Source organism: Cherax quadricarinatus, chromosome 5 (assembly GCF_038502225.1).
Source record: "Cherax quadricarinatus isolate ZL_2023a chromosome 5, ASM3850222v1, whole genome shotgun sequence".
In the NCBI taxonomy this organism is placed as follows: Eukaryota; Metazoa; Arthropoda; class Malacostraca; order Decapoda; family Parastacidae; genus Cherax; species Cherax quadricarinatus.
This window is the reverse complement of record NC_091296.1, coordinates 27418481-27432567: the sequence shown is the minus strand read 5'-3', so window position 1 is coordinate 27432567 and position 14087 is coordinate 27418481. Positions and strand designations below refer to the sequence as shown.

Below are 14087 nucleotides of genomic sequence, written 5' to 3'. Positions count from 1 at the left end.
TACATATCTGGGACTATTCCATCAAACTTTTCCCGCTGTAAATTATGAAGACCTTTCTCGCCTACGTTCCAAGGACAACAGTTCAAAGTATTTCAAGCATTCCAAATAATTCAAATGTTTGACAATGTATACAAACAACGAAAGCTCACTACCTCGGCAGTATCGCCTGCCTTGAAGGGGACCGTTAGTTTACAGCAATTCTCCAGCCTAGAAAGAAAAAATGACTTGAACAGGACCATCACTGGCTCAGTATGTCTTGCTGCAGCGGTAGCAAAACTGTGATCCTTGAATGTGAGACCTACTGACATCACTTCCAAGTCTCGCATAGGAAGCTTTCTCTGTACTCAGTGATTTGAGTTTGTTCTGTAATGAAGAATTAGAGACATGTGCAACATTTGAGTATCTTTATTGTAGACGTTTCGCCATCCAGTGGCTTTATCAATACAAATTCGAGGATATAATTAGAAGACAGTGAACTATATACAAAGGATGAGGTAATCAGTCCGTCAGCCTTAGAGCCGGTGAAGAGCACCGTAGTCTCGTGACTACGGTGCTCTTGAACTCCATCTTGTCAGCACTGTATACCATTCATGTATAACAGTTTGTTCTGTATTCAGTTTGTCTTAATTTTGCTAGATGAACCCCAGACAGTTAACTCCAGATAACACAAGAAAGTCAAGCAATGTGTATTATTTCCACTGGAGTCCTTAGACCCTTTTCCAAAATAAGACTAACAACAGTTGACTAGTGACTGGTACCTATTTACTGCTAGATGAAAAGGGGACTGAATCAGGGTTCTTCGCTTGTGAGCTATGGGTGTAAGTAGTACCAATGGAACGTGTAGCCTGTGGGCGGCCGTAGCTTCTTTCTTCGAGTTTTTTATGAATCTCTGCTACAAGGGCTCAGCAGACGGTGCAAAACTGAACGAAAGAAAAGCAAGATTGTAATCTGTACGCTAAGGGAACTTAAGTGTAAAATTACTGACTTTTCAACACCTTAAATACACAAAAATAATTATTAACAGACCCCTGACTGTGTAAGAGGAACATTGATAAGTTTAAGTCAGCGAGTTCTCTAGAAATGGAACCAAGGATGTCATCTCGGGAGCAAATGTACCACAGGTGATAAAGGCATTGGAGAAAGATGCAGCGATTGAGGAAAAATAATAGTAGTAATCCTCGTAAATTGCCTACGCTGGATTGCACACAGCCAGCACCAACAGCCTGGTCTAGGACCATGCCACGGGGACAGTAAACATCATCCCTTCTCCGTTCTGGGAAACGTTTATAAGTAAATTTCACCTCAACAAGCTTATCGTGATGTTCCTGGTAGGTAGGGAGACGAGGCCTGACACGTGAAGAATACAAGTCACAATGCTGTGGCTGCAACAATTTTTTAACTCAAATGCTCCAGACATAGCTTTGTTAGTTGGTGTGGCCCAGGACCACGTGGCTGGCCTGGGACCATGAGTCACCACAGACGGTGTTTAAGACTGATAATGTTTACTCTGTCCCTTGCCTCTTCCCCCCCTCATTCATATGGTTCACAGTCACCCTCTCTGATCCCCTTTTCTCTTTCCTCCCTTCCTGCCTCCCTCTCACTCTTCCTTTCGTGTGGAGTAGCAGCTGAGGGTGGTGGTCAAACGACGTGTGGAAACTGTATAAATAGTAGGATTCCACAACATTAAGCTGAGAGGGAGGGAGGTTACCTGGGGAGTTTCAGGGGTCAATGTCCCCCACGTTCCGGTTCCACACCCGGTCTTCCGATAGAAGACCTGTTGAGGAAGTGACTTGAAGGACTTGTCAAGATTCCTCTTTTAGACAGGGGATGTTGGCAATCTTCCCTTATGCATGTAGGTGTTGAGTACTCTTGGTCCCTTTACTAATACTGAGTTCTAAGAATACTCATTAAACCTTTGCTTTTCATCGGGGTTACTTTGCACCAGCTACCAAGCTGATTTCTGTGCTCAAATTTGGGACGAATCCCACTGAATTTTCCAGGAACAGATTATGATGTACCCTTCTCGCCTACCATTCAAATGAGTACAGTTCGAGACACTTCAGGAGTTACCAATAATTTAGGTGCTTGACGAATTTTATGCAAGCAGTGAAGTTTTCTATACATCTTCCAAATATGCAATTTCGTCTTCTCTACAAAATTCCAGTCCAGAGAGAACATGTGACTCAGAGAATCATAATTGGCTTAACATCTCATTTTAAATGTTCTAATTATCCAGCCTATCAGTTTCTTGTAGTTGTGATTATGACTTATCACTGAAAGCGAAATCTTTTGGCATTATCACTAAGTCACTCACACTAGTCTTTCGCTCTATGGAATGATTCGTTTATACTCCGCTTCCGTTTTTATTTGCCCTCATTGAACACTAAATTGTGGAAAGTGACCCATTGGAAGACTTAGTTTATATTAGTTTGAAGATTTGCTGTGCCCTCAGGATGTCCATCGCGTACAGATTCAATTATAATCTGCAATGGATGATGCGGTACTATGATTTGCCTCTCTGTCAGACATAAGAATGAGCAATACAATGTGGTAGGTCTACCTACCTGGAGGGCATTCCGGGGTTCAACGCCCCGGGGGCCCGGTCCACGACCAGGCCTCCCAGTGGATCAGGGCCTGATCAATGAGGCTCTTACTGCTGGCTGCACGTAGTCCAACGTAAAACCACAGCCCGGCTGATCCGACACCGATTTTAGTTATCTGTCCAGCTCCCTCTTGAAGACAACCAGGGGTCTATTGGTAATGCCTCTTATGGCTGGTGGGAGGCTGTTGAACAGTCTTGGGCCCAGGACACTTACTGTGTTTTCTTAGTGTACCAATGGCGCCCCTACTCTTCACTGGGGGTATGTTGCATCGCCTGCCAAGTCTTTTGCTTTCGTAGGGAGTGATTTGTGTGTGCAGATTAGGAACTAGTCCTTCTATTATTATTAAAAAAAAAAAGCGACCAATCCCTCTAAAACCTTCCAGGTGTAGATTATGATATCTATCTCTCGCCTGGGCTCCAGTGAGTACAAGTGCTTCCAGGCGTTCCCAGTAGTTAAGGTGTTTGTTGGAACTTATATGTGCAGTGAAGGTTCTCTGTACATTCTCTAGTTCTGCAATTTCACTTGCCTTGAATGGGGATGTTAATGTACAGCAGTATTCCAGCCTAGAGAGAACAAGTGATTTGAAAGGGATCATCACTGGCTTAGCATATCTTGTCTTGAATGTTCTCATTATCCATCCTATCAGTTTCCTCGCAGATGTGATAGTGGCATTGTTGTGGTCCTTGAAGGTGAAATCTTCGGACATTACCACACCCAGGTCCTTCACGTTACTTTCCCGCTCTATTGTGTGATTAGAGTTTGCAGTATACTCAGTCCTGGCTATTATTTCCTCCAGTTTTCCATAACGGAGTAGTTGGAATTTGTCTTCATTGAACATCATATTGTTCTCCGTTGCCCACTGGAAAATTTGGTTTATATCTTCTTGGAGATTTGCCGTGTCCTCAATGGATGACACACTCATGCAGATCCTAGTATCGTCTGCAAAGGATGATACGGTGCTATGGTTCACATCTGTCTGTCTGATATGAGAATGAGGATCATGATAGGGGCGAGTACTGTGCCTTGTGGAACAGAGCTATTACTATGGCAGTTTCCGATTTAACTCTGTTTATCACTACACTGTGTTCGATTGGTTAGAAAGTTGAAGATCCATCTGCCTACTTTGCCAGTTATCCTTTCAGCACGCATTTTGTGTGCTATTACACCATGATCGCACTTGTCAAAGGCTTTTGCAAAATCTGTGCATACTACATCTGCATTCTGTTTGTTTTCCAGTGCATCTAAGACCATATCATAGTGTTCCAGTAGATGCGAGAGGCAGGAGCGACCTGCTCTGAAACCATGTTCCCATGGACTGTGCAATTTTTGGGAGTCCAAGCGGTTTGCTCTCCTGCTTCTTAGAACTCTTTCAAAGATTTTTATGAAGGGCGTTACAGCTATTGGTCTATAGTTCTTAGCTATTGCTTTGCTGCCACATTTATGGAGTGGGACTATATCCGTTGTTTTTAGTGACTGGAAATTCACCTGTGTCTATGCTCCTTCTCCATAGAATACTTAGGGCCCATGAGAGGGGTTTCTTGCATTTCTTAATGAACACCGAGTTCCACGAGTCTGGGCCTGCGGCTGAGTGCATGGGCATGTCGTCGATGGTTTTTCTCAAAGTCTAGTGGAGTTATGGTTATGTCAGAAATCTGGCATACATTGGCGGGGTTTTGAGGCTCATTCATGGAAAAAAAATTTGAATTGTCTATCTTTAGACTGATTAGTGGATCGCTGAACACAGTCATACTGAGATTTCAGTATCTCGCTCATTTTTTTTTTTGTTGTTGTCATCTGTGTAGGATCCATCTTGTCTGAGCAGGGGCCCTACACTAGAAGTGATTTTTGCCTTGTTTTTGGCATATGAAAAGAAATATTTCGAATTTCTTTCAATTTCACTAATCGCTTTTAGTTCCTCTTGTCTCTCCTGGATCCTGTATGAGTCCTCTAACTTTAGATCAATATTTTCCACTTGCCTGGTTATCGCTTCCTTCCGTGTTTCAGATAATCTGACATTCTTGAGAAGCTCAGTGATTCTTCGCCTTCTCCTGTAGAGGGAAACTCACTCTCCAGTTTACTTCTTTTCTTCTTTTATCTTAGGAGGTTGATCTTTTCAAGGCACTGTATAGGGTCCATGTAATTTAAGATATCTTCGCAACATGTTTCATTTAGGGCATAGTTTACCTGGTCCCAGTTGTTCTTGTTGTTGAAGTTTAATTTGGTAAAGGTACCCTCATAGCTGTATGCATTTTGCTGATCAGGACTCCTGTGCATGTAAGTCTGGACTTCGATTAGCTGTTTTGGATATTGTTACGTTTCTTACTAGGTCCTCATTATTTGTGAAAATAAGATCGGATGTGTTGGCTACACTATCTGCTGACTTAGGGTGTGTTTATTGCAGAAATTCAGCCTTGGGGAAAAGAACTTTTCCCTGTGACAACCTCTGATTTTGCTCTGTTTACTATGACTCTTTAGGTTCTATTTGTTAAAAAAATTAAATATACAAGTGCCCACTTTTCCCAGTTGTTCAAATTACATGTATCTTGTGCATGATTGCATAATGGTGGCATTTGCTAAAGACTTTTGAATAGTCTGTGTATAATGGAACAGAGTAGAAAACAAACTCAAACCACTCAGCTGAGCGAGAATAACGTTAAGAACCTGGGAGTGATGATGTCCGAAGATCTCATTTTCAAGGATCGCAACGGTGTAATTATCAGAGCCGCAAGGACAAAGATAGGCCACTTCTTGGAACGTTCACAACGAGAGATATCAAGTCAATTATACTTCTCTAAGTCACTTGTTCTCTATTGATTAGAATGCTGTTGTACTCTTAAAGCCGCTTACAGCAGGAGAAATTATAGATCTGGAAAATGTATAAACCTTTACTGACTTTCCAGAAGGACTGGAGTTTTTGAACATGCATTCATGGATGCGACCCACAACAGTCAGCTAACACACAGGCACGTACCTATTTTAACTGCTTGGTGGGCAGGGGCAGCAGGGGTGTAAAGAAACTTGCCCACAATTTTTTTTCGTGCTAGGTAACTGAACCCAGAGAGTAAGTTTATTCAGGTATACACAAATACAGTTACATAGAATTATCATACATAGCAGCATATGTGTAGAGAACCTGGGATAACCCAAAAAAGTCAGAGTGACTTATTTCCATTGGGGAGAGAGAGAGAGAGAGAGAGAGAGAGAGAGAGAGAGAGAGAGAGAGAGAGAGAGAGAGAGAGAGAGATAGGGAGAAGGGACATGCGGCAGTATTGATGCCCCCGGGTCTCTTTACCACAGGCACGCACTCTTGAATGTCTCGACCCACCCAGTATATACTAAGCCTGCATCAACCTTCCAATATGGGAGGAAATGCAAAATAAACCCAGTGAGGAGAAGGGGCGCGGAGGGCACAATAAGGGAACACTGAATCAACATTCGTGGCCTCAGACTTTTCAACATTTTACCAGAAGTTATCAGGAACATGGCTGGAACAAGTGTAGAAGCCTTCAAGAGGAGACTGGACAAGTATCAACAAGTGCCGGATCACCCAGACTGTGATGGATATGTGGGGCAGTGGGACTCAGCAGCAACAGCCTGATTGACCAGGCAAACACCAGACGAGCCTGGCCCATGGTCGGGCTCCGAGAGTAGAGAGACTCGAAATTCAAAGATGTATCAAATGTATAATGCAATATTTTTATTTCTACAAGTACATGTAAAAGATATACAGGTCTGACATCAATGGTATACAGGTGTAGCTGACATCAATGGTATACAGGTGTAGCTGACATCAATGGTATACAGGTGTAGCTGACATCAATGGTATACAGGTGTAGCTGGCATCAATGGTATACAGGTGTAGCTGGCATCAATGGTATACAGGTGTAGCTGGCATCAATGGTATACAGGTGTAGCTGACATCAATGGTATACAGGTGTAGCTGGCATCAATGGTATACAGGTGTAGCTGGCATCAATGGTATACAGGTGTAGCTGACATCAATGGTATACAGGTGTAGCTGACATCAATGGTATACAGGTGTAGCTGGCATCAATGGTATACAGGTGTAGCTGACATCAATGGTATACAGGTGTAGCTGGCATCAATGGTATACAGGTGTAGCTGGCATCAATGGCATACAGGTGTAGCAATGGTATACAGGTGTAGCTGACATCAATGGTATACAGGTGTAGCTGACATCAATGGTATACAGGTGTAGCTGGCATCAATGGTATACAGGTGTAGCTGACATCAATGGTATACAGGTGTAGCTGACATCAATGGTATACAAGTGTAGCTGGCATCAATGGTATACAGGTGTAGCTGACATTAATGGTATACAGGTGTAGCTGACATCAATGGTATACAGGTGTAGTTGACATCAATGGTATACAGGTGTAGCTGACATCAATGGTATACAGGTGTAGCTGGCATCAATGGTATACAGGTGTAGCTGACATCAATGGTATACAGGTGTAGCTGACATCAATGGCATACAGGTGTAGCTGACATCAATGGTATACAGGTGTAGCTGACATCAATGGTATACAGGTACAGCTGGCATCAATGGTATACAGGTGTAGCTGACATCAATGGTATACAGGTGTAGCTGACATCAATGGCATACAGGTGTAGCTGACATCAATGGTATACAGGTGCAGCTGACATCAATGGTATACAGGTGTAGCTGACATCAATGGTATACAGGTGCAGCTGGCATCAATGGTATACAGGTGTAGCTGACATCAATGGCAACTATATAAAATGCCCCTTGTTATGCAGAGAATTTCGGGCAAATTAGGTAAATTTTGTCCCAGGATGCGACCCACACGAGTCGACTAACACCCAGATACCCATTTTACTGATGGGTTAACAAGGACAACCCGTGTAGGGAAACACGCCCAATATTTCCACCCTCGCTGGGAATCAAACCGCGGGTCCTCAGCGTGTGAAGCGAGAGCTTGAGCCACCAGGCGTTGGTGTATGGTGTAGAGCTTTGCCTACCGGGCAACGGGCCACCCAATGACTAAGATCCGCTTCAGGAAATACTTGTCCTGTTTCCTGACAAACCTTACCTCACCTAACCTTCCTCTTTCACATGTACAAAAGTGCAAATTAACTCCAGATGATTCCTAGTTGTTAACAGAAGCCATCTTTAATATTTAGCCCCAGAAAGATTATTAACCTAAGAAGGGCAAGCAATATGGCTAATTTCCTTGTCTAGAATACCACCCACAACAGTCCACTTTGCTGTTTCTCATAAAATAGATAAAGACCACTCGCCACGGCTTCGTACCATCATATACGGCTAATAGGAAAATAAGAATCTCCACGACTACGGTGCTCTTGGCGCCAACTTCAAGGTTGAGGGACTGATTACCTCATCCTCTGTATATAGTTCTACTGTCTTCAAGTTATGTCCTGGAATTTGTATTGATAAAGCCACTGGATGGCGAAACGTCTACAATAAGGATACCCAGATGTTGCACATGTGTCTTAATTTCATCAGAAAAATAAGCATGCAAGGATCCTCAGTAGAAGTCATAAAAAAATGGAACTGTAAGCACAGTCTTCCAGCTGACAGCAGAAAATAAAACGGCTATCAGTTGACAAATTTCAAAAGCTCGGATATGAAAAAAAAAAAACTGAGGAACTCAAAAAGGGACACGATATTCAAATCAGGATGACCATCAAATAGAAGGAAAATAACATGTGAGGGTAGTGGGTGTAATAATGCCAGAGGGAACTGGACAAATTCTTAAAATCAGTGCGTGACTAGCTGGGTTGTGGTTGGACTGCGTGGGGCCAGCAGTAACAGCCAGGTTGATCAGGCCTTGATCCCCTTCAAAAAAATAAAAAGCCTAGTCTGCGACCCGACCACAGGGCACTGACTCCCTGGGAACGACCTTTAAGTATCCCTCAGATTATCTGATCAACTAGACTACTGCTGTTGGTGACCGCTGGCCCACATATCCATCAAAGATGTGGAAAAAGACACTTATGTACAGTTCAGGACATTATTAAAGGAAACGTTTCGCCACGAGTGGCGAAACGTTTCCTTTAATAAATGTCCTGAATATCCATCAAAGCCTGGTTGATCCAGCACTTAAGGCAAATGTAATGATCGAATTTCTTCTTGAAGATTTTTACAGTTATTCCTGCAGTATTTCTGATACCTACTGGTAGTATGTTGAATAATCTAGGCCAACGGACATTGATACAGGGTTCTCGTACTGTGCTCATGAGACCCCTGTCTTTCACTTCTGCTATTAGTGAAGATTCAGCACCCTAAAAAAAGGGTCTAATATTAGTACCTTTGATAAACTTTTGATGAGTTTCGAGCGTCTTTCTATTCTCGGAGCCCGGCCATGGACCAGGCTAGTCTGGTGCTAGCTTGGTTAACCAGGCTGTTTTTGCTGGAGGCCAGCTGGTCCACATATCAATCACAGCCTGGTGAAGATACTTGTCCAATTTTCTCTTGACGTCTACACTTCTTCCTGCAGTGTTTCTGATATCTTCTGGTAAGATGCTGAATAATCTGGGGGCCACGAAATGTTAATAATATTGTGCTCACCACACCCCTGTTTTCACTGGGTATAGTTTACACTTCCTTACACATACACAAATAACCCGCACATAAAAGAGAGAAGCTTACGACGACGTTTCGGTCCGACTTGGACCACTGACAAAGTCCAAGTCGGACCGAAACGTCGTCGTAAGCTTCTCTCTTTTATGTGCGGGTTATTTGTGTATTGTTCCAGTCACGGTATTGTGCCTTTTTTGTTATTCCTTACACATCTCTCGCTCCAGTATGTTGCTATGGCAGTGAGCAGATTTAGGACCAGGCCCTCTACCTGGAGTCTACCTGGAGGGTATTCTGAAGGTCAACGCCCCCGCGGACTGGTCCACGACCAGGCCTCCCAATAAATCAGGGCCTGATCAATCGGACTGTTACTGCTGGCCCCACACAGTCCAACGGACCACAGCCCGGCTGATCCGGCACAAACTTAATTACTCGAGTAGTTTCCAGGTATATATTAACATTTCTATCTCCGCTCCAGCGAGTACATATTTAAGACTTTACGGCATTCCCGATAGTGTAAATGCTCTACTGGATCTATGCGGGCCATAAACGATCACATCTGTATTTGTTCCAGCACTAATAATTCTCCAGCCCTGAACGGGGCCGTCAACACTGAACAATATTCCATATGAGGGAGCACTAGCATTTTGAAAAGTGTCACCAATGTCATTATTTCCCTTGTTTTGAAAGTTTTCATTGTCCACCCTGTGGTAATTTGAATTTTTCATTTTTATTGTTCTTGCTCTCTCCTTCCATTCCCTTCCCCCCCCCTCTCTCTCTCTTCTCCACTTCCCTAGCCGGAGTTTCCCTTTATGCTTCAGTATCTGCGGCCTTTGAGGATATCTGGTATTCGTCGTCTTTGCCTGTAGAGGAAGCGCTCCTCTCCCTCACTCTTACTCTAGAGAGTATGCATTTTCTCCTTTCCCATAAAGAAGTATCTGTGGCATACTTCTAACACAAAAGGAACTGGTTTAGATCTTGGGTGGTCATCATCCCAATGTATCTCACTAAGTTCGCGATTTATTTGGTCCCAGTTGCTGTTCTTGTCATAATCGAATCTATTGAAATCGTCCTCATGACTAATCGTGTTTCTGTGCACGTAGGTTTGTACCTTGATTATATTGTGGTCTGATATTGCACTCTTCGACGTTATGTCCCCAACTGGGTCTCCGCAGAGCTCGTAAATGTAGGGTATTGGGGTTTCTCCCAGTCTGGACGGTTTGGCAATCTGTTGGCTTAAGGCGAATATATTACTGAGGTTTAATAATTCTGTTGCTTAGGAGTTCCTCCAAGATAGCTCCAGAGACTCTATAATTACAGTCTTTGCTTCTGACTTTCATTGAGATGTCTCAAACTGAAGTCTCCGAGCAGCAGGATATTTGGGGACGGGTTGGATAGGTTATGAAAACGATGTTCAATTTCCAAGATCTGGTCCTTGAACTGCTGGGAGGTTATAACTGGTGGTCTATACACAAGCACAAGTATTTTTTGATTTTCGATTTTAACTGCCAAAACTTCGACTATATCATTAGCGGTGTTCAGTATTATTATATTATAATCATGGGGGAGCACTAAACCCTAGGATTATACAGCGTATGTGGGGGGGGGGGAATGGAAGGTATTCAGACTCGATTCAGGGAACCGGAGCACAGAACCAATTCCCTAGATCAAGAGGGAGGTGTTCAGTAATTCAGTGCATATGATTGACTAACATACAGACCTTCCTTGATAAATTAGTCACATGTGCAACAGTTGGGTATCTTTATCGTGGAAAAGTTTTGCTACATAGTGGCGAAACGTTTCCAAATTAAAGATACCTATGTGCTGCACATGTATCTAATTTATCAACTTGTCGTTTCTCTGAACCATTTTTCTACAGACCTCCCTTGGTGACAGTTTTGTCGGTCGCATCAAAATAGATTGTACCCTGAAATTCATATTTTATCAAAGTAAGACTTATGGAAGTCTGTGAAAGCTGCAAACACTCCGTGAGAAGACCACTGATAAAAGGTATTTTATTGTTTTTCACCAGTTTGAGACCTTGTTCACTTACAAACACTAAAAAAAAAAAAAAATGATACAGTGCTATTTGCTTGTTGGAGTTCGTATCTGTGGCTCTGATGAGTCTGCCACTGACTGATTCCAGTTCTGCATGGCTCCAAAATGGTGATACTTTCTTAACATTTCTTGCCATTTTATTCTGCTTCGTGGTACAAAATGGCAAGAAATATTAAGAGAGTATCACCACTTAGGAGCCATACTGGCTCCTAAGTGGTGATACATTATATATATATATATATATATATATGCAAAACAACCACTCTGAAAGAATAGAGAAATTCCAAGCGCTTTCGTGACTACTCGAAAGCGCTTGGAATTTCTCTATTCTTTCAGAGTGGTTGTTTTGCATATTTTGAAATCACCTGTTTACTGTGATCTTATTGCGCATATATATATATATATATATATATATATATATATATATATATATATATATATATATATATATATATATATATATATATATATTGTGTGTGTGTGTGTGTGTGTGTGTTCGTTCACAGTGTGCGTGAACACACTGAGTTACACCTGCTTGCCAGCGCTCCTGTCCTCACCAGTGATACTCGCTCCTCACTCAGTGTCAAACTTAGCCTCATTTTTACAACCTCCATTTTTAAACGTGGTGCTCATCATCCGTGTCTTAATTTTTTTTTTCAAATTCTACTTTATGCTAGGTTAACACAAGTTATGGAAGTTTCCACTAGGTTGGTTGGGTAATACGAAAGTAAAAGACTGGGCAGGCGATGCAAAATGCCCCCAATAAAAAGTAGGGGCGCCATTGGTACACTAAGGGAAAACACCAGAACTGTTCAACAGCCTCCCATCAAGCATTAGGGGAATTACCAATAAACCCCTGGCTGCCTTCAAGAGAGAGCTGGACAGATACCTAAAGTCAGTGCCGGATCAGCCGGGCTGTGGCTCGTACGTTGGACTGCGTGCGGCCAGCAGTAACAGCCTAGTTGATCAGGCCCTGATCCATCGGGAGGCCTGGTCATGGACCGGGCCGCGGGGGCGTTGATCCCCGGAATAACCTCCAGGTAACCAGGTAAATCTTTATTATTAAATTTAGGGTCAATACAGCGCTAGGAAAATGAGAGGCAATCTGGGTCGATGTAAGGAAGAGAGAGAGAACAGATCTACAATGTGATGCAGTTCAGATGGGCTTGTGAGGTCTCTAGGGAGACCTAATTATATGGTCACACCTGCCTTAGCAAATGTCGGGTAGTCACGCCCACGTCTGAGGTCTTTTGTTCTTAACAGCGTCAGAGCTCGGCGTCAGGTCGTAACACGTGGTACATACACCATTGGGGAGGGGGTACTTTGACTACGATATAAGCCCATGGAAGAGCGGGGCAAAGAGGTTGTTGGTGACAGGTCCGTCGAGCGAGAGCTCTGGACAGCCGCGTGTGTAGTGGACCACGCATTGGGAATCTCGGGTCAGCTGGTCGGTGAATTAAGAGTGAGTACTAGTCCGTGTTACTGATAACATCTACCCTTCCCCCTGGTAATAAGTCTCATAGGTCAATTGTTATATTGTGTAAATTTCCATCAGGATATGTTGTATTCTAGCCCTTTTATGTTATTAAGTAAACTATAGCCATAGTTCCCATTTTTATTTGTACCTTCATATGCTATTCCCTATTTTGTTAAGCACTGGGATATACAGGAGACGTGCTCACTCGCTGGGATACCTCCGGTAGAGTGGGTAGAGGTCTCACAACAATTCCTTTGATAAAGAGCCTCTCACCAGCATGAAGGAACCTCCGTGGAGTGGTTACAAAACAATAAAATTAACTACAAGTCAAAAAAAAAAAAAAAGGCTACGATATGTCAGGCAAAGAGATGGCTGAGTAAACACAGGAAACATTCAAGTGTGACAATTTCTCAGTCGTGGTGAGAGGATTGTCTGAACGTTCACACCAATCCTCAGAGGCTGCGTGAGAAGATACAACACTGTGCTCACTCTGACAGCACAACTACTGTACCATCTTCAAGCTCTCACCTATCACCACTTACCTACAACGGCTCTTTTAACCTACAACCATCCCTTTTACCTCCAACCACCCATCTCACCAACCATCTCACTAAACCAACTACCATCCCATCACCCAGCAGGTTTTTCTTCCATAACCCACAACGTCACCCGTACTTGGGGCTACCATCACCCCAACACCCAGGCTGGTACTCTATCCTTTCCCACTCCTACTCGGACTACTCTCATCTAGTCCCCACGTAACTACTCCCCAGACTTCCCTCCCTCCCTCCCTCCCTCCCTCCCCACCATTAACACAGGATAACACTGGAAGACACTTTAGTGTTCACCTCTGGGCATGCGTACACTCACCTTCCTCACAGTTAAGTGTTACCACAGCATTCACATGTATCTTATCCATTAACTTTAATTCTCGCCAGTTCCCTTCTCATTACACATCACTCAACCTCTTGAAACTTATAAGTTATTGTTTTACATAAGCTCTAACCCACACAAGGATACACGAGTGTACCTTGCCATCAATATGTACATGTGTGAGTATACGCTGCATTACTTACACTGCTGTCACACCCACAGGAGCAGTACACTCTGCAAGAAACAGCAGCAGTTGTATCTGCAAAAAAGAAAAAAAATATCAAGTTCGTGGTCAATTCTTCAACTGACAAACACGTAAGATGAAAGGTGACTTTTACAAGCTATACATTCAGTATATACTTATCTTTCCTTTCCCGTCTTTTTTAATTATAATTAAGCTTGCAATATTTAATTTCCAATTTAGGAGGCGTAGTTTGAGACTGGCCCGTAGCGGAAGGAGGGCATTGATCTCGGAACCATTATACAAGCCACA

General features: G+C 43.0%; 1 protein-coding gene across 1 annotated transcript in view; it reads right to left on the bottom strand.

Annotated features, from left to right (window-relative positions):
• The window catches only part of LOC128684790 (uncharacterized), a 143813-nt gene extending 129955 nt beyond the window's left edge, over positions 1-13858 (bottom strand). The window contains exon 1 of the mRNA XM_053771058.2: positions 13798-13858. The gene's annotated coding sequence lies outside the window, so the exon portion shown is untranslated. The remainder of the gene's footprint in view (positions 1-13797) is intronic.
• Between the last annotated feature and the right edge of the window lie 229 nt (positions 13859-14087).